This window comes from Loxodonta africana, chromosome 24, assembly GCF_030014295.1.
Source record: "Loxodonta africana isolate mLoxAfr1 chromosome 24, mLoxAfr1.hap2, whole genome shotgun sequence".
In the NCBI taxonomy this organism is placed as follows: domain Eukaryota; kingdom Metazoa; phylum Chordata; class Mammalia; order Proboscidea; family Elephantidae; genus Loxodonta; species Loxodonta africana.
In genome coordinates, this window is record NC_087365.1 from 33,227,474 (window position 1) to 33,247,783 (window position 20,310).

Sequence of the window (20,310 nt, forward strand, 5' to 3'; positions counted from 1 at the left end):
CTTCCCCTACACACGTGCCTTACACAAACCACCAGATGTCTCTGCCCGCGCCACAGGTCCCACACATTCCTTACACCCAGGGTGTCACTACCACTCCCCTCAGCTTTCTTTATCTTCATAACAGACATTTTAGTTTTAGACTGGTTTTGTAAGGAAATGTCTTTGCAGACAGCCACACTACTAGTGGACTATTAGGAAGTCTGAACCGTTTATGACAGATCCTTTTGATTAAGACCCCCAGGATATGGTGGGGTGTGGGGATGGCCGGATTAGGTAACGGGTGGTTGCTCCTAAATGTCACTGTCATAATGCAAGGTGGGCTTAAACCGAGGTCCAGACTGGGCCATGTGATTTCAGGACTCATTTGTATCGGATGATGATCACGTATTAGCAAATGAGAGCCAGAGCATGTGTTCCAAATCAGAATCTCTGAGGTGGTGCTGAGAAAATTGTGTTTTTAACAAGTTCGCTGAGTTCTTCTGCTGTGGAGTCAGGTTGGGAAACACTTACCTAAGGGAAAGAACTGGAAGTAAGAAGACCTGCATTATCTTCCTGTGCCACCTTGGACAACTATCTTTTCTTCTCTGGATCTCATCTGTCTGAACAGTCACATAACAGAGCTCATGCTTTAAAATTTCATGCTGCTTTATGGTAAGTTCAATCTGGGATCTTTTTTTACCTCATAAGTGAAAACTGGAGGTGAAGTATTTGTGTCCGTTCCCTGGGTCTAGCCTGGGCAGGCAGTTCAGGCTTTGACCAGCGGCCAGCAGAGGCAGCCTAGGCCCTGACCTTATGTTAGAACCACAGATACAGCTCCTAATTAGAAGTGGATCAATATGGGCCTGCAGCCAGGCCTGGGGAACCTGGAAGGACGCTGCAGGAGTGCTCCCAGCTGGAGAGAATATGATTACCATGAAATGGATCTGGTTACACTTGTCAGCGCAACAGTTCTGCTAGGATAGCCTTCCTTCCCCTGGGACCAGCAGGCAGGGCTGCCCTGAGCAAATGGGGGGAATGTTTAGGTTGTATCCTCCTTTGACGTGTTTTCCTCACCTTCGTAAACTCATGCATACTGTGATGCTCTGTGGAAACTTACGGGGCAGTTCTACCCAGTCCTGTAGGGTAGCTATGAGTCAGAATCGACTTGATGGCATTGGCTTTGGTTTTGGTTTGGTTTGGACTATGATGCTAGGTACATAGCACAGGCACCATTCCTCAGATGAAAAAAACCACTTGTTGGATACCTACTAAGTGTTAAATACTGAGTTAGCCCCTTTGGGTGTTTAATTCCTCAAAATGTACTGGGATGGGTTGGAAAAAGAAACTGAAGCTCAGAGACGTGAAGTTACTTGGCCACCCTGTGTCACCTAGCGTGTTCTCTAATGTACTACACTACAATATTTCTGAGCATTTGCAACTCCAGTTCCAAGCTGACAAAATGTTTTCTACCAGGGCCCTCCTTTACTTGTCTATAGACTGAACTGGAGCTCAGGACCTGTTTGGGTCCATTTTAAACCAGCGGTGAGGGAGGTGTGTGAATAGAGGGAAATGATCTGCTTGCTTCTGCTTTCTCATCTCCTTTCCATGGTCCCTGAGGAATGAGCAGGCTCTAACGGGAGAGATCAATCATCATTTGGGATCAATGGGAGGGCTTCCTCCTGCAGGGAGTGCAGAGTCAGGTTTCTGAACTGGGCCTGTGCAATGTGGGGGGAGGGACTGATGGCTGGATATTTCTAAGCATTGGAAAAACCCAAGGGCTTAACATGCTCAACCACGAGTATGGTCAGACCAAATTCTTTCTGTAGTTGGTCATTTGGCAAATACTTGTTGAGTATCTTTTGTGTATCAGGGCTGTGCTAGTGCTAAGGATTCACGGATGAAGAAGACTGAGGCCTTGCCCTAAATAGACTTCATGATCCAGCATCAGAATCAGACAAGGAAACAAACCACAGAATAAAGTGTGTGCTTTACTAGAGGCATATACAAGGGATTCAGATTACAGAGGCAGGAAAGTGGAAGCTGTGTTTTGAAGAAAACAGTAAGAGTTGAAGACAATCAAGGCGGGAAGGGTGCCCCAGACTGGAGGACCAGCACAAACAAAAGCATAAAGGGGTGTCCAGCAACTCTTGATAAAGGGATGGACATTAATACATCCCTAACATGTAGCAAATCAGATGGACTGCCCCAAGCCTTTGCCCTTTGCCAGACTGAGGGCTGTAGAGGTAGCCATTGGATGGCAGTAACGCAGGAAGGCAGCAGGTGGAGAAAAGGAGGTGGCTCTATTGGCAGGTGCCAACTGAAACTTATTTCTAGAATTCTGTGGGGGAGAGAGGAGGAGAGCTGAAGAGCAGCAGCCCTCTGCCCTCTGGGCCAAGCCTGCAGAGGTCCTGTGGGTTCCTGGCAGTGGTCTGAAAGCACATCTGGCACAGGCAAATGGCTTTACTTCCCTGATAGCAAAATTCTGTTTGCTCCACTCAGCCTGCCCCTCCTTTCTGTGTTCTTTTAAAAGAAGAAATTAATGGAATCTTTTCAAAATACCCCTGAAATGAAATTACATTTTTAACTCTAATTACCCTAATTAAAACTTGACAGCCATAATCCTGGAATGGCAGATATGCTAAGTACCCCATGCCTGTGACAAGCTCACTTACCCAGATGGAATGTTACTCTGTTTTGGGTTTAGGAGAAACATTTTTTCGTGTATTTGTTTTATTTTCCCTCCTTATCAGTTTAGTCTTTGGCCCCACATGTTCCCCACATTAGAATAGCTGTACTGTTCTAGAAGCTTACCCCAAATCCCTTTGGACTCAGAGGTGATGCTCCTGTTGATTCTTGCCACATATACCTTTAGATTTTTCTCTTCAGTTGAGGCTGGACTGCACATTCTGAACCTTGTCCCTCTGTGAAATCCTCTCTTTGGGGACCAAGGATCTGTGCTTGTTAGAAGACTGTTGTCTAGTTCAGGGCTAAATCTGGATTTGGGGTCAGCTTTTATGACTAGTATTAAGGATACAGTTTGAGGTCAAGGACAAAGAGCTCTGAAAATAGGATCCTTGTTCTCTTCTTCCTATGTCTCTGATTCCTTTACCTCAGCACAAGCTAGAGCCACGCAGTGAGATGACCAGTCTGGATTTATTCCTCAGTTGCCTCTCTCAGCCAGAAACTCTTAAGTACCAAATGACATCCTGTATGCACCTCCCCCTGCCACTACCCTGAGCCCCTTATGCCTCCCTCCTTTCCTCTGCAACATTGTGCATCTATCCTTAGGACAGAAGAAAAGCATCACGAGATACGGAGATGGAAGTATGGGTTCCCAGCAACTTGCTGCCTTTAGCTGTTGTATGACCTCAGCCAATTCATTTCACATCTCTGTCCCTTCTGTAGGTTTCAATACAGATTGCTTTAGACACTTTTGGGGATTTGGGATTTCTTCTTTAAGGTCTCAATTTCAGAACACAGCCTTTTCCATTTCATCGTTTCCCCTCAGATTTCTCCCTCTTTTTCAGCCTAGTACAGGTAGTCCCCGACTTATGATGGGGTTCTATCCCACCTGACGCCATCGTAAGTCAGTTCTGACATAGAAATGCCCTTTTTTTTCCCATTATTATTGCCTGTTATTCTCGATACCTTTATAAATTCGATCTGTGAACATTGCAGAACGAACACCTGGGAATTACAGCATCAGCAAATTATGCACTGCAGCATTGCGTGTAGTACATATTACTGATGATAAGATGTAAAAAGAAAAGAAAGATGGTGTGAGGGCAGGGGTGGGAACTCAAATACGTTCTAAGTCAGGGACTACCTGTATGTTAGCATATGCCCATACCTCATTTGCTTAAAACTCATTACCTGTGGCCATGAGGAGAGTAGTCATATCTCAAGCTGTTTTTACTGGCAGGGTTCTAGGAACTGGTACAAAATCTGTTTACTAGAGTGAAACCCTAGAGGTTCCACAAGGTGTGGTGTCTCTAGGATGAGCAGTCTAGTTCAGTACAAGCAAGCGTTTGGCCCTGAGCACCTGAGATACAATAGAGGAAAAAGGACCAGGAACTGTTCTAGGTAAAAACGTTGTGAGGTAGGTGACATTATCTCCATTTTCTAGGTGTGAGAACTTAGTTTTAGGGAGGATCATTGAATTGACAGTGCCAAGCTCACCACTGGGCATTGAGGATGCTGGGAAGCAACTATAAATATTCCCTGCTCCAAGTAGGGGAGAGTGGGAGGAGAGACAGACAAGTAACAGTGGTAAAAGCTGTAAGAGAGTAAGTGAGAGCAGTTAAGTAACAGTGTCTAAGGATACCTGGTTTAAGTAACAGAGCTGGGGCTCAAGCCCAGGTCTGTCTGCATGCTGTTTATTCTGCGCCATGCTGCCTTCCTGCAGAAAGGTGGAGAGAGAGGGTAAAGTCCAGACTGACAGGCAGCCTGTGGAGAATGGTCATTGGTGAGGGAAGGCCTGGTGTTGGATTCAAAGTTGAACTTTTGTTCTAGAAGGAGCCTGAGGTCTTAGGCAGGTGACCAAAGGAGGGGCTTTCACTTGGACCTGGGCTCATTTATAGACTAGAACACTTGATTTTGTGCCGTCTAAAAGGTGAAGCTGGGTGGTCAGCACTGGCAGTACCCTGGAATACCACAAGGAACCCACGGTCAGCTCTATGGCACAGAGTAACAGGGAGGAAGGGTTGATGCCCAGGCCTTATGGATAGGGGAACCTAGGTCTCCTGCATGGAAGGTGAGAATTCTGCCACCAAACCACTAGTGCACCTCAGGCACAGCCACCACCTGTCTGCCAGGGGAAGTTTGCATGTTGTTACGATGCTGAACATTTTTCAGCAGACCTTCCAGACCAAGACAGACTAGTAAGAGAAGCCTGGTGTTCTACTTCTGAAAATCAGCCAGTAAAAACCCTATGGGTCACAACGATCCAATCTGCAACCCATCATGGAGCTGCGTTTTATTCTGTTGTGCATGGGGTCAGAGGCCAAAACGGTGACAGCTAATAACAACAGCATGGGTAGAGGGTGGGTGTTAGGGCTAAGAATGTGTTTAAATGTTTTCTATTTGGAATCAGAACTAATCTGAGGTCTAGTCTGAAAGGATAGAGCTAAGATAGGCAGTGAGAGGCAAGGCAAAGAAGGGGACTGTAGAGGCTAATAGGAACCAATCTTCAGGTTAAAAAAAAAAAAACCTACAGATTATTCCAGAATAATTCCAAATTATATCAAAAACTTAAAGCATTTTCTTCTCAGGATAGCATTTGCAGATGCTGGCTCCTTTTCCCAGAGACTCTGTCTTCCTTCTCAGGCTTTCAGGCAGGCCGTGGCTAGCTCTGGGCTACAGCATCCGTCAGTCCGGCCACTTCACCTGGGGTCCTCAGCTGAGAGTGGTGCTGAGCTCAATTTCTTTTTCTGTGAAATAAGGAGATGGGACTAGCAGACTGAGGCCTCTTCCAATTTGAACATTCTGTGGTCCTATAGTGTTCTCTACTCAGGAGCTCCTTTATCCACCAGACCTGAAGTTCGTTCTCGAGGATAACCCCAGACCCCACATTTGATACCTGTAGTCTTCACATAACTAAACTGAATCTGAACTAAAATTCAGATTTCTTTTTTTGTCTGACTATTGTGATTTCGGTTATTGGGCAAAATTACCATCATGTTAGATCCTGTTCTTCCACCCCAGAACCTGGGATTCTTGGGTCCAGTCCACATCTGTGTTGTCATTGCTTTTTAAATACCTGCTTAAAAACCCATACATAAACTTGACACTTGCAGTTCCAGCCTCCACATGGACGACACCCCCAAAACTGAACTGGAGCAACTCTGGGCGATGGGGGAGGTACCGTGGTTGGTAGTAGAGACTGGTCCTGACCCTGCCGCTGATTTCCGTCTGTGTGACATTGGACGGAGATCCCTTCCTTGTTCTGGCCTTCCTTCCCTTCTGTAAAATGGTGGGGCCCCTCCAGCTCTGGTCACATCAGGGACAGAAGGCCATCTTCTACATAGTCACAGTTGCACAGAGCAATGTATGGCCCAAGTTTTGTTATGCTGGTTGCTGATTATAAAGCCTTAGATTCTTGCTTCCAACTCAGGAGGGGGAAGGGGAACCATCCAACTGTCTCATTAAAAAAAAAAAAAATCTCATTAGCATGGAGAAAAGAAAACAGTGATTACTTGTGCCTCCCTTGATGATTCCTGTGGGGTTGTTTCTTCTAGGGAAGGAGGAGGGGAAAGCTGGAGACAGCTTTAGCTAAGAAGTGCCTATAGCTGCCCAGAGAATGTAGAGGCAAGGATGATTGTCTTGCATGTCTGTTGTATCCTCTGGACATTCCTCCAGGCAGCCTGGTGACTGCCTGGATTGAGTTTCATCTATTTTTGGCATGCATAATATTCTTGTACATGGACATGGGCTGGGCTTCAGAGCCTAATGTCACCTGTCATTAAGCAGCCAGCTGTCCTCCCAGGCCTTCTTTTGTGACACCTGTGTTTCTTGCGGGGTGAGGGAGGGTGTTTCTGAGCCATTTCATGACCTGGCTGCATTTTTATTATGTGTGAGGTCATTTTTTTTAACCACCACGGCAGCACAGCGGTTGATGGTTTATTATTCCAAGGCATAGGCAACCACGCAATAGAGCCAGTCACAGGAGTCAAGGTGAGATATCCTTGTAATTGGGAGGAGCCTGGTAGAGCTGCAAGACTGTTTGGCCAAGGCTGGGAAAACTGGGCCTCACAAAAGGGTTGAGGCAGTTAGATTTTGAGGCCAAGACATTAGGGGCAGCTAGAACAGAGCTAACAGACAGATTTGCTAGCTTGCTTCCTGGGACAAGGACTGTTTGCTGAGTCCAATCTTGTATTCCTTGCTGGGTGTGGGCAGTCGTGAGCCCGCAAGTGTTGACTGTAGCAGAAGTGGGTTAGAGGCCACCAGCAGGTGAGCCCTGCCTAATTGAGCCTGGAGCTGTTACACTGTGATTACCTCCTGAGGCTGCTCCTGCCTTGGTTGCCACCCCAGAGGCCTAGAGAACACAGTATCCATTTTCCTTGCTGTCTCCCAAGGAAGAGATCACTTCAGCAACATTTTCTTCAGTCAGTCTTCCTGCAGGCCCTAGAGACTGCTGTACTCTAAACAGCAAGGGTTCTCCTGGGACGTGGTATTTTTTTTTTTTTTTAATTGTTTTTCAAATGTAGGAGATGGTTTCTTCTATCAAAATCTCTCCCTGCCTGTCTGAAGTGTTCCCTTTCTCTTGTTCGAGGCCCTTTACTTGCTTCCCCATGCTACCAAAAGTCTTTGATTTCCAGGCCCCAGTTCTACCCATAGTTTTCTCTCTTTAGCTTACATCCTTGCTCCTTTCCTTCCCCTAGCCTCCAGCTGGGTTTACCTATTCTGTAGAACCTGCTCCCTATTATTTTTTAGGTGAAATAACAGCTTGGCCTAAGGGTCGGAGCGCTTCTTTTCCTCTGACTTCCAGTCATCTGGGCCATAGTAAAGCGCTTCCCAGAAATAGGGACAATATTCACACTCAAAACACAGTATGTACTGATTCTGGCAAAGGTGTTCACATCATTGTATTCCCTCCCAGTGTAGGGTGTTTTGATCAGATATTTCAGTTCAGCCCAGGTACTTGTCATGGCTTCTTGCCTGTTTGTTACAGTCTTAAGAACATCTCATCCTTTTAGGGTATGGAATCCAATTTGGCAAGAGCCCCAGTCTCCTCTCTTACTGCAGCAACAGGCTGATAGCACATTGGGAGGCCTGATTAGTTCTGCAACTGTGGAACTTCCGACCTTGATAGTGCACTTGGATCCCATCCCTGCCCATCTTTGCCCCAGGTTTGCAAAACCAGCAGTTACTTCATCAGGTAACAGATGGGAGAATTTGGTCTAGTTTCCTAAAACTTTATTATTGGTGCCTATTTTGAGGGATTCCTAAACTTTGGGCACAAGAAAGTGCAAGGTATATAGTAGGAAGAACCTAGTCTTTGGAGTCACACCTGGGTTCCAGTAAGTTACACTTCCTAGGCATGTGGTTTTAGGCAAGTTACTTCTCTGAGGCTCAGTTTCCTCCTTTGTAAGATGGGGATAATTCTACTGATCAAAAGGTTATTAGGATTAACGAGAATAAAGCTTTGGGCAGTGGGGCACAATGTAACAGGTAATAGTAGATGTAGGAATCCTGGAGGCGCAGTGGTTAAGTGCTCAGCTGCTAACTGGAAGGTTGGTGGTTCAAACTCATTAGCAAGGAGAGAAAGATTTACAGCCTTGGAAACCCTGTGGGGCATTTCTCTTCTGTCCTGTAGCGTCACTATGAATCAGAATCCTCACTGTGAGTCAGAATTGACCTGAAGGCAGCAGTCTTTTTTTGTTTGTTTACATTTTACTACTGGGGAAACTAAGTCATTGAAATGTTAAACAATTTAACAGGGTCACAGAGCTTAATTTCCTAGGGAGAAGGATTTGGTTGATTCTGCAACCCAAACTCGAAGCCATTAAGTTTTCGGTATATATCGAGTTTAGTAAAAACATGCTACCAAAACGAAACCAAACCTGTTACTGTTCAGTTAATTCTGACTCATGGTGACCTTATGAGTAGAGCCTCTCCATGGTGTTTCTTGGCTATAATCTTTTTTAATTTTATTGTGCTTTAGGTGAAAGTTTGCAGCACAAACTAGTGTCTCGTTCAAAAATTTGTACATATTTTGTGACATTGGTTGCAATTCCCTCAGTGTGTCAGCACTCTCCCCCTTTCCCACCCCAGGCCCCACATGTCCATTCATCCTGTTTTCCTGTCCCTTCCTGCCTTCTCATCTTTCCTATTGGGCAGGTGTTGCCCATTCGGTCTCCTATACTTGATAGAACGAACTAAGAGGCACATTCCTCATGTATGTTGTTTGTTTTATAGGCCTGTCTAGTCTTTGGCGGAGAGGTGGACTCTGGAAGCGGCTTCAGTTCTGAGTTACAGTAGGGTGGGGGGGGAGGGGTAGGCTTTTTTTTTTTTTTTGGTGGTAAATGTACATTTCCTTCCTTTCTCCTAGGCGTATTTTGTTGCTTCTGATTTGTTCTGTGGTTTTGAATGGAATAACAATACCTAATATTGAACACTTAGGCCTGTCCCTGAGCTAAGGGCTTTCCCATGCTATCTCGTTTATTTCTCCCAAGAACCTATGAAACAGGAACCTTTTTAAACAGTGTAGGCAGTTGAGGCACGGAGAAATTAAGTACCTTGCCTAAGGTCACAAAAGTAGTAAGAGGCAGAGCTGGGATTCAAACCCTGGTGTCTCTGATTCCAAAGCCTGAGCTCTTTACCCCTAAATTGGTTGTTAGTACTATTCTCTTACTTTCCCTGAGCAGTATATGACTTCTAGTAGTTCTTAGTTTTGAGTGCATTGGGTTTTATGTGCACATAGTTCTTGAGCTTTTTCTAGTTTTGGCTGGTGCCTGGCTGTGTTTTGATGGAGGTATAGACGGTGACACTGTCTGCCACAGCCCTTCCAAACTCCATCAGTCAGAGCAGATCTTTTCAACTGGAAGGTGTAGAGCCCCCCTTTTTTAAATAATATTTTATTGTGTTTTTGGTGAAAATTTACACTGCAAATTAGGTTCCAATTTGACAATTTCTTTACAAATTGTTCAGAGTGACATTAGTTACATTTTTCATAATGTGTCAGCATTCTCTCTAACTGTATTCTGGTTGCTCTGTTTCCAGTACTCTATAGTTTCCCTGGCCCTTATCTTCTCATCCTTGCTTTGGAGTAATTTTTGACCTTTTGGTCTCAAATAGATGGATTTTAGTAGAGCACCATACTTACGGGTAATATCCTGTTATTTTGCTAAAAGATAATCTCAGGATAGTTTTGGTTCAAGGTTTAAAGAGTATCTCAGGGTGATAAGTCTCAGGGAGTCCTCTAGTCTCAACTGGTCCAGTAAATCTTGACTTTTTAAAAAAAATTTTAAGTGAAAGTTTACATATCAAGTCAGTCTCTCATACAAACCTTATATACATCATGCTGTCTACTCCTAGTTGCTCTCCCCCTAATGAGACAGCACGTTCCTTCCCTCCGCTCTGTATTCTCTGTGTCCGTTCAGCCAGCTTCTGTCCCCCTCGGCCTTCACCTCTCCCCTCCAGACAGGAGCTGCCCAGATGGTCTGATGTGTCTGCTTGATCCAAGGAGCCCACTCCTCACCAGTGTCATTTTCTGTCTTGTAGTCCAGTCCAATCCTTGTCTGGAGCATTGAGCTCCCCCCACCTTTTTTAAAAAATAATTTTTATTGAGCTTTAAGTGAACGTTTACAAATCAAGTCAGTCTGTCTGTCACATATAAGCTTATATATACCTTACTCCATACTCCCACTTACTCTCCCCCTAATGAGTCAGCCCTTCCAGTCTCTCCTTTCGTGACAATTTTGCCAGTTTCTAACCCTCTCTACCCTCCTGTCTCCCCTCCAGACAGGAGATGCCAACACAGTCTCAAGTGTCCACCTGATACAAGTAGCTCACTCTTCATCAGCATCTCTCTTCAACCTATTGTCCAGTCCCTTCCGTGTCTGATGAGTTGTCTTCGGTAATGGTTCCTGTCCTGGGCCAACAGAAGGTTTGGGGACCATGACTGCCGGGATTCCTCTAGTCTCAGTCAGACCATTAAGTCTGGTTTTTTTGTGAGAATTTGGGGTCTGCATCCCACTGATCTCCTGCTCCCTCAGGGGTTCTTTGTTGTGCTCCCTGTCAGGGCAGCCATCGGTTGTGGCCAAGCACCATCTAGTTCTTCTGGTCTCAGGATGATGTAAGTCTCTAGTTCATGTGGCCCTTTCTGTCTCTTGAGAGCCCCCCCCTTTTTGAAGAGGCGTTAATGTATTCCTCCCGTACCACTTCTTATCAAACCAAACATAGTTTAAACAGTTAAACTGTTCCTTGTCAGTCTCATGTGTTGCTTCAGAAGATCCTTCAGAAGAGCAGATACTATCATCCTCATTTTACAGATGTGAGAACCAAGGTTGAGGAAGGTGAAATACTTGCCCAAGGGCATACAGTGAATTAGAGACAGCTGGAGCTAGACTTTAGGTTTTCTCTTAGCTCTGTGCTGTTTCTACTAATTTAGTAAGAAGGAGGAGTAGGTGTCTATAGTCCTAAAGAGGGTGAGTTATATTAGGGCCCAGAATCTAGAGAGTGCGTAATGGACTTTGTCTCCCCTGTCCACATCTTTACCCCAGTCCACTCATAGAGCAGAAAGGGAGGACCGTCCTCCTCTTTGGGTTCAACAAAGCTTTCTTGACAGGAAACTATGGGAAAGGGTTCAGCTGTTGGTGTTCCCTTTTCCATAGGGAAGATAGACTCTCAGGGCTTATTAATTAGCCTGGAGTAACCCTCAGTAGGGAGTCCCTGGGTAGTGTAAACAGTTAGTGCACTCCGCTGCCAACCTAAAGGTTGTAGGTTCAAGTCCATCCGGAGGCAACTCTGAAGAAAGGCCTGCTGATGTACTTTCAAAAAACTAGCCATTGAAAACCCTATGGAACTCAGTTCTACATGTGGGCTGTATGCGTCTGAGTTGACTGAATGGCAACTGGTTTTTACTGGAGCCGTCAGTAGGGAAGAGAGCAGAGGAATGCCAGGCTGGGGTTGGCTGGGGCAGGACTGTGATAAGGAGGTGGGGAGACCCCAAGAGCACGATTTTAAGTGCTTCACTTTGCCCTCTGCTGACAGATTCAGTCTGGGGTCTGGACAAGCAAATTTCCTTCATTTAAAATTTATAAGGAGGAATTCTTCCTGCTGCTCTTAAAAAAAGAAAATGAAAATCCCTAAATCTGGAACCTGAAGGAAAAAGAAACCCTTTCCAGATTCCAGGCCTTAGACAATCCTGCCGAAGCATCCCCTTCCTTTTTCTCTCCTTTCACTGCATTTCTTTTTCTTCTTTTTGCTCCCTACTGAACTTCTGTCTTTTCTTTTCCTGTCCTCACCTCTCCCCTAATTTATGAAAAGAAGAACGGGAAAAGGGCTCTTTCAGCCAACAGATTAGTAGATATTTAGTGTAGATTCTGGTGCTGAGTCAGAATATGGCATTTTTAAGATTTTGGATCTTCTAGCCCTCAGAACAAGATTGATCAGGTGAGTGTTTACTCATTCAATTATTCGTGTATTCACTCACATGATCACCAAATACATAATGCCTCCTACCTGCCAGTATCTGTGTCAGATAACTGGGGATGTTATAGTGAAAAAGACCCAAATTCTGCCTTTAAAGATCAGTCTTATGGGGAAGACATAGCAGCAGCTCCTCCTCCCTCCTAAATGCTCATCCAAATCATTGAATTTTGAAGTAGAAAGAACTTCAGAGATTATCTGGTCCTACTTTCATGTTGCGATGGCAGACCATGAAGTAAGGGAAAGCACTCAGGCTTCGATATGTGCAGACTTTTCAAATCTTAGCTCTGCCCCTTACTATATAGGTGCTTGACCTTGAATGGCACACTTACCTGTAACCTCACCCACCTTTAGTTACCTAGGCTATAAAACGAGGATGCCATCATCCACCTCATAGAGTATTACAAGGGTTAACAGCGTAACCCCTAGCCCAGTGCCTCGTGCATGGTAGCCATCACTTTCTGCCACTCTGCCTTTCATCTTGCATCAGGGACTGGCTTACCCCTTCTTTGAAGCTTCTGAGGCCACCCCAGACCAGACTGATTTCTTTTTCTACCTTTTTCTACCTTTATAGTACATAGCACTCTTTGGACTCTTGTTGTTAGGTGTCGTCGAGTCAGTTCTGACTCATAGCGGTCCTGTGCTGTGCTCGCAGTTGTTATGCTTGTGCCCATTGTTGCAGCCACTGTGTCAATCCATCTTATTGAGGGTCTAACTCTTTTATTCTGACCATCTACTTTACCAAGCATGACGTTCTTCTCCAGGGACTGATCCCTCCTGACAACATGTCCAAAGTACGTAAGACGCAATATCACCATTCTTGCTTCTAAGGAGCATTCTGGTTATGCTTCTTCCAAGACGGATTTGTTCATTCTTTTGGCAGTCCTTGGTATATTTGGTTTTCTTTGCCAGCACTGCAATTCTTCAGTCTTTCTTATTCATTGTCCAGCTTTCATATGCATATGATGTAATTGAAAATACCATGGCTTGGGTCCGGCTCACCTTAGTCTTCAAGGTGACATCTTTGCTTTTCAACACTTGAAAGAGGTCCTTTGCAGCAGACTTGCCCGATGCAGTGCGTCTTTAGATTTATGGACTGCTGCTTCCACGGGTGTTGATTGTGGATCCAAGTAAAATGAAATCTGTGACAACTTCAGTCTTTTTTCCGTTGTTGCTTATTGGTCCAGTTGTGAGGATTTTTGTTTTCTTTATGTTGAGGTGTAATCCATACTGAAGGCTGTGGCCTTTGGTCTTCATCAGTAAGTGCTTCAAGCCCTCTTCACTTTCAGCAATCAAGGTTATGTCATCTGCATATTGCAAGTTGTTAATGAGTCTTCCATCAGTCCTCATGCCCTGTTCTTCATATAGTCCAGATTCTCAGATTATGTGCTCAGTTTACAAGTTGAATAGGTATGATGAAAGGATACAACCGTGACACACTCCTTTCCTGACTTTAAACCGCACAGTGTCCCCTTGTTCTGTCTGAACAACCGCCTCTTGATCTGTGTACAGGTTCCTCATGAACACAAGGTGTTCTGGATTCCCATTCTTCACATAATTTGTCGTGATCCACACAGTTGAATGCCTTTGCATAGTCAGTAAAACACAGGTAAACATCTATCTGGTATTCTCCACTTTCAGCCAGGATCCATCTGACATCAGCAACGATGTCCCTGGTTCCACGTCCTCTTCTGAATCAGGCCTGAATTTCTGGTAGTTCCCTGTTGATATACTGCTGCAGCTGCTTTTGAATGAACTTAAGCAAAATTTTACTTTCGTGTGATATTAATGATATTGTTTAATAATTTCCACATTTGGTGGAGTCACCTTTCTTGGGAATAGGCATAAATATGGATCTCTTCCAGCCAGTTGGCCAAGTAGCTGTCTTCCAAATTTCCTGGTATAGATGAGTGAGCACCAGTGCATCTGTTTATTGAAACATCTCAGCTGATATTCCGTCAATTCCTGGAGCCTTGTTTTTCTCCAGTGCCTTCAGAGCAGGTTGGACTTCTTCCTTCAGTACCATTGGTTCCTGATCGTATACTACGTCTTGAAATGGTTGAACGGTGATCAATTCTTTTTGGTGTGGTGACTCTCTGTAGTCCTTCCATCCTCTTTTTTTTTTTTTTCTTCAAAGTTCATGCCCTTTTTATTTAAATAGATTGTTGCTTTTGGCTGGCCACTGTGTTTAAAGGTGACATTATTTGTTTATTAAAATTTTTAAAAAGTTCTGGAATTCTCATTCTTTGCAGTGTTACCAATAATTTGTTATGATCCACATAGTTGAGCATCTTTGCATAGTAAATAAAACACAAAAACACAGGTAAACATCTTTCTGGTATTCTCTGCTTTCAGCCAAGATCCATCTGACATCAGCAATGATAATCCTTCTAAGTCCTCTTCTGAATCTGGCTGGAATTTCTGGCAATTCCCTGTTGATGTTTTGCTGCCACTTTTTTAAATTATTTTTGCTTTCATGTGATAATACTGTTCAATAATGTCCTCGTTCCGTTGGATCACCTTTCTTTGGAAGAGGCACGTATATGCATCTCTTCTAGCCGGTTGGCCAGGTAAGTATATTCCAAATTTCTTGGCACAGATGAGTAAGTGCTTCCAACATTTCAGCTGGTTTGGAGACATCTCAGTTGGTGTTCTGTCAATTCCTCGAGCCTTAAACACCATTGCCTTCAGTGCAGCTCGGGCTTCCTCCTTCAGTACCGTTGGTTCTTACTCATGTGCTGTCTCCTGAAATGCTTGAGCATCGACTAATCCTTTTTGGTATAGTGACCCTGTGTATTCTTTCCATCTTCTTTTGATGCTTCCTGAGTCGTCTCATATTTCCCTGATAGAATCCTTCAGTATTGCAACTTGAGGCTTGAATTTTTCCTTCATTTCCTTCGGCCTGAGAAACATCGTGTGTGTCCTTCCCTTTTGGTTTTCTATCTCCAGTTTTTTACTCGTCATAATATTTTACTTTGTCTTCTCGAGCTGCCCTTTGAAATCTTAAGTTCTTTTACTTCGTCATTTCTTCCTTTTGCTTTAGCTGCTCGATGTTCAAGAGAAAGTTTCACAGTCTCTTCTCACATCCATTTTGGTCTTTTCTTTCTTTCCTGGTTTTTTAATGACCTCTTGCTTTCTTCATGTATGATGCCCTTGATGTCATTCCACAACTCATCTGGTCTTCGGTCATTAGTGTTCAGCGCATCAAATCTGTTCTTGAGATGGTCTCTAAATTCAGGTGGGATATACTGAAGGTCATACTTTGGCTCTTGTGGACTTGTTCTAATTTTCTTCAGTTTCAGCTTGGACTTGCATATGAGCAATTGATGGTCTGTTCTGCAGTTGCCCCCAGCCTTGTTCTGACTGGTGATATTCAGCTTTTCCATTGTCTCTTTCCACAGATGTAGTCGATTTGATTCCTATATATTCCATCTGGTGAGGTCCATGTGTATAGTTGTCGTTTATGTTGGTGAAAAAAGGTATTTGCAGTGAAGAAGTTGGTCTTGGAAAATTCAGTCATGTCATGTCTGGCATTGTTTCTCTCACCAAGGTCATTTTTTCCAACTACCAGTCCTTTGTTTCCAACTTTTGCATTCCAGTCACCAGCAATTATCAGTGCATCCTGATATTGCATGTTCTATCATGTTTGGGCTCTTAGAGCCTGCCTAACATTGTTACTAATCCTTTGCAGGAAGTTGACACATTCCTACCCTGGATCATAAGGTGCCTAAGGATAAGACGCTTCTCAGTCAGTCATCCCTGCATCCCCTACAACCCTTAACCCAGGACTCGAAGAAGAAATGTTTAGCTGATTGGGTAGGAGGCTTATGTATGCATTCAGTGTTGTTCAGCTGACAGAAGAGCTGTTAAAGACCTGGATGGGAGTCTCTTAACTCCTCGCCTTTCCTTACCTGCTATCATATTGATTTTTATAAAATTCCTGTACTGTAGGCAGGGTGGAAATTGCAGTCCCATTTTAAAGATGAGGAACCTGAGCTCACATTGGAACCTAGTCTCTTGTTAGGAGTTAGATCCAGACTAAGATAAGGGTAGGCCGAATGAGAACAGGAATCTTAACCGACTAGGTCTCCATTCTCTGGAAGTAGTAGGAATCTCTTCAAGGAAGAAGGGGAATAGAGGAACTGTATTCCTGGTGCCATAACTGATGATGAGACCGGAGGTGGATATAGGTGCAAGCCAGAGATGTTTCAAGAACGTGGCAAAGAGAGTGTGGTGAGAAAGGTTCAGGATAACATCATAGATTAGCTACGCCTTGGAGATTACAAAGGATTTGAATATTTACAAATGAGGAAAGGCATTCTAGACAGGAGAACAGCAGGGACAAAAGTATAGGAGCTGGGAAGCCTGTAGTACAGGTAAGAAAAAGTGATGACCAAATCATGCCATACCTAGAGAGCAGTGCAGTGATTGGGGAATGACATTAGGAACATTAGTCTGACAGTGTGGGCCCAGTGGACTAGAGCAGGAGGGTTGGGGGAGAATAGTGAGAGACCATGGAAGAGGCTGCCGTAACAGTCTGTCATTGTAATGTCAGTACATTTTAAGAAATATTCCAGCTGTGCAGGCAAGACATAATGAGATCCTGAACCAAGAGGAAGTTGACTCAGTAGGTAGTAAGGAACAGCAGTTTGGATGTAGAGCTTTTAGAGCAAAAAACCAGAAAGAGTTGGCACTTGTGGAAATGGAGAAAGAGGGAAGAAGAATTGACAGCACAAACATTTGGAGTCTTAGTGCCTGGGAAATGAGTTCAGTTTGGACGTGGTGAATTGGAGGTGCTTGTGTGACCCTCTTAACACCACCCCCTATTGGCTCTGCCTTAATCCTTTGGCCTGAGGCAACAGAGATCCTTCAGGACCATGTGCTTGCTGCTTTGTTTCAGGCTCAGAACCCCCCACAGATCCCTCTACTCATATCTTGGAGCAACTCTCACTTCTTCTCTAAAATAACAACATGTGTAAGGTGTTTAACCTAGTACCTAGTCTCTTTCAAAGTGTGCAGTAAATGTTGTTAAAAAAAAGTGGGTATTAAATGGCTATTGTTATTTATTATCATAGCTTTATGATTACAGTAGCTAGAGATTAAAGAAGCTTTCTGGAAGTTCTGGCTGAAGGACTTGGGAGCCATTCAACTTGTATTTTGTAAAAAGCTTGTTCGGGAGGTAAATGAAGAGCATCTCAGATTTGAGTGTAAATGGGCGAGGTCTCTGAGCCATGTCAGCTAGGATCCCCCCCCCCCCGAAAAAAAAATCCGTTGCCTTCCAATCAATTCTGACTCATAGTGGCCCTATAGGACAGAGTAGAACTGCCCCCATAAGATTTCCAAGGAGTGGCTGGTGGATTTGAATGGCCGGTCTTTTGGTTAGCAGCTGACCTAGGCCTAGAAAACATATTTTCTGCCTTTTTTCATCTGTTTTTGAGAAGTGGTATAGTGTATGGTTAGGAGGGCAAGCCCTGGAATTAGATTTCGTGGGTTCAGATCTCACCTTCACCATTTTTTAGCTGTGCGACTTAGGCAGATTTATTTAACTTCTCCAGGCCTCAGTTTCCCCCTTGGTAAAATCGGGAATATAATAGCACGCTAACCTAACAAGATTATTGTAAAGATTAAATGAATTAATACAAATGAAGGGTTTACAACAATGCCTGACCTGTGCTCCTGTTCTCCTTAGAGTCATCTCTGTCCCACATTCCTGGGAATGTATAGGGGGTTTCTGTATTCTTCAGCCATCCTCACTCAGCAGAGTAGCCTGTGTGTGGAGAAACCTGAAACCAGTCTCCAGTGCTTGAAAGTTTCTCCCAGCTGGGGTCTAGGTTATCTAAGCCTGGAGGAATCTGACCCAGGAGTAAGACAGAAAGTTGACCAGGAAACCTCAGTGTCATTCTCGGTTCTGCCACTGACTGAACTTTGACCTTGGGTGAGTTGCCTAACTTCTGAACCTCCGTTTTTCTAATATGTAGCCTGGTGGATTCCAACTGCTGACCTTTTTGGTTAGCAGCCATAACTGTTAACCACTATGCTACCAGGGTTTCGCATATGTAAAATAAGGGACATTAATTCCTCCACCTTATCTGTACTACCTCATTCTACCCATCACTGACTTCATTCTAGCTATAGTGGCTTTCTTGTTCCTCAGACATACCAAGCTCATTCTGGGCTGTTATTGCCTCAGGGTCTTTGTACTTGTTATCAACCCTCTCTAGGACACTCCCCCCTCAAATCTTTATATGTCTTCTTACTCCCTTACTTTATTCAGGTCTCTGTCCAGATGTCACCCTCTGGAGAGGCCCATTTTATCTAAAATAGACTCTACTTCTACCCCTTGCCATTCTTTCTCCTCTTACTGTTTTATTTTTCTTTATAGCACTTGCTTCTTCCTGAAATTATATATTCAATTATTAACTCCTTTGTATCTTTAACTAGGATACGAGCTGAATGAGGGCAGAAACTCTGAATGCCCAGACTGACCTGAGTTTATGCCTGTTCTGGGCTGGACCCTTGACTGACTTCTCTCTCTTTTATAGGTGAGCCCTGTTCCCGTAGGCAGCTGGTGCTGGCCCTGTAATCCACAGGAGGAAGTAGCTGTCTGAACTCGGCCTTGGTACTGGTGAGTGAGGGTACCTGGGCAAGCTTGGGCCAGGGTGTACGGACACGACGCGTACCTGCTACTGTTGAGTTGATTCTGACTCATAGTGACCCTATAGGACAGAGTAGAACTGCCTCATAAGTTTCCAAGGAGTGGCTAGTAGATTCGAACTGCCAACATTTTGGTTAGCAGTGGAGTGGTTAACCACTGCACCGCCATGGTTCTGTAGGGACACTAATTTGGGGATTATTTTTGCCTCATTCCCTTGTTTTTAGGTGCTGTTGAGTTGGTTTTGACTCACAACGACCCCACATGACAGAGTAGAACTGCTCCCGTAGAGTTTTCTAGGCTGTAATCTTTACCGGAGTGGATCACCAGGTCTTTCTGTTACAGAGTAGCTGGGTGAGTTCAAACCACCATCTTTTTGGATAGCAGCCAAGCACTTAATAGTTGCACCACCAAGGCTCCTTCCTTGTTCTCTTACTCTTATACAGAGAACTGACAAGTCATTATCTCCTATTCTATGTCTGAGAAATTGGATGTTGGCATAGGCAGCCTTCTGGACTGGGAGGAGGCTTGAGATAGCTTCCTGGAGCTGCCACAGGAGGCCTGAGATCATTTGCCATGAATAAGGTAAAGCAGGCTCATTTCTTTCCTGCTTCTACCAGCTGCTTTCTGCTGGGGAATATCCTGGGACCCGTCAGCTAAAGCCATCCTCATACAAGCTCTCCTAATGTGACCTCTAACCTCAGTCTCTACTGTGACCTGCCAAGCCCATAGGTCAGCTTCAGGAAATCCTTTACTTTTATCAACCTGCGAAACATGATCATGAGAGGTGGTGAGGATGCAGTGATAGAGTAGGGGAGGGCTGTCTGAAGGGGAAGTTGGGAAGCTTAGAGGGAAGACAGCAGATGGTGAAGCGGAAGGAAATCAACACATTAAGAACCTGTTGTCTTATGGATCTCATTTAATCTAGTCAGAGTCTCATTTTACAGATGAGGAAGTTGAGGCTCAGGAAGGTGAGATAATCTGCCAGGGTTCACTCCTAGAAATCTACAAAACTGATCTTATAACCCAGGTCAGCGTGACTGAAAATACGGTTGTTATTCCTGACTCATCAGGCTTTCTTTGAGCTGCTGTTTTCTTAAAAATTCCAAGATAGACCTCCTTAGGGATTCAAGATGGTAAAGGAGATCCAGTTATTTGAGGTGCCCAGGAAAATAGGCAGCAGTTGGGGTCCCTGCTGAGAAATGGCCTTTATAGTAAGGGAGCTAAGAGGCTGAAAGATAGGAAGAAGAAAAACCTTCAAGTACGCAGAGGCCCAGGCTAAACATGAAGTTGGAGGAAGAAGAAAAAAACCTGTAACACATGGGATCCCCAAAACAGAGGCCAGCACAAGATAGGAACCTGGAGAACCGGGTTGGAGTTGGGAAACCTGGGTTTTTTATCTTATGTTTCAGTATGTGCCCTTGGCCAGTCTCCATTTCCCTGTTTGTAAAGTTGGAGTTCCTCCCCTACATATGCCTGTTGTGTGTGCACCAACCATGCAGGGATGTTGTAGAGAATAAAATGAGAAA

General features: G+C 44.4%; 1 protein-coding gene across 12 annotated transcripts in view; it reads left to right on the plus strand.

The window, feature by feature from the left end:
- Nucleotides 1-20,310, plus strand: part of RALY (RALY heterogeneous nuclear ribonucleoprotein) — a 136,436-nt gene that overhangs the window by 21,361 nt on the left and 94,765 nt on the right. For 10 of the 12 annotated variants that reach the window (XR_010319246.1, XR_010319245.1, XM_064275992.1 and 7 more), the window contains exon 2: nt 18,672-18,754. The gene's annotated coding sequence lies outside the window, so the exon portion shown is untranslated. Of the gene's footprint in view, nt 1-18,039; nt 18,065-18,671; nt 18,755-18,803; nt 19,136-20,310 lie in introns of those variants that run through there. The other 2 variants (XM_010591621.2, XM_064275996.1) reach the window with 2 other exon arrangements.